The following is a 433-nucleotide window of genomic DNA, read 5'->3' as shown; positions in this document are numbered from 1 at the left end:
AGTTTGTCGAACGGCAAGTGCTCCGACGCTATCGCACGGTGGTTCTCGGCTGAACGCCTCTAAGCCAGAAGAAGCCAATCCCAAGACCAGATGCCAATTTTATATCACTATATATAACCAAAACTATGTGTGTACGTTAGCAGCTAACGTGTATGGTATGCACGTGCGTGACTGTCTTAGGGGAAAGTAGACCTCCGTGGTCGCGGCTTTTCAGGACAAGACGGGCTACAGCAAATTTAGGATGTGTTTGGCTTCTGCGTTTTTCGTTACAGCCTTCGCGGTCCTCTCCTATCCGGGAGCTTGAGGAAGTTTTCTTACTGTTTCTCAAAAAATAAACGCTCTATCGAATCGACATCCAAATCATCTGGTGGGCTCTGCCCGCCCTTGAGGCGCCAAGTATCTTCATGATCACAAGACACTTTTTTTGAAAACA

Source organism: Trypanosoma theileri, assembly GCF_002087225.1.
Source record: "Trypanosoma theileri isolate Edinburgh chromosome Unknown TM35_Tth_6_V1, whole genome shotgun sequence".
NCBI classification, from domain to species: Eukaryota; Euglenozoa; class Kinetoplastea; order Trypanosomatida; family Trypanosomatidae; genus Trypanosoma; species Trypanosoma theileri.
Note: the sequence above shows the minus strand (reverse complement) of the source record.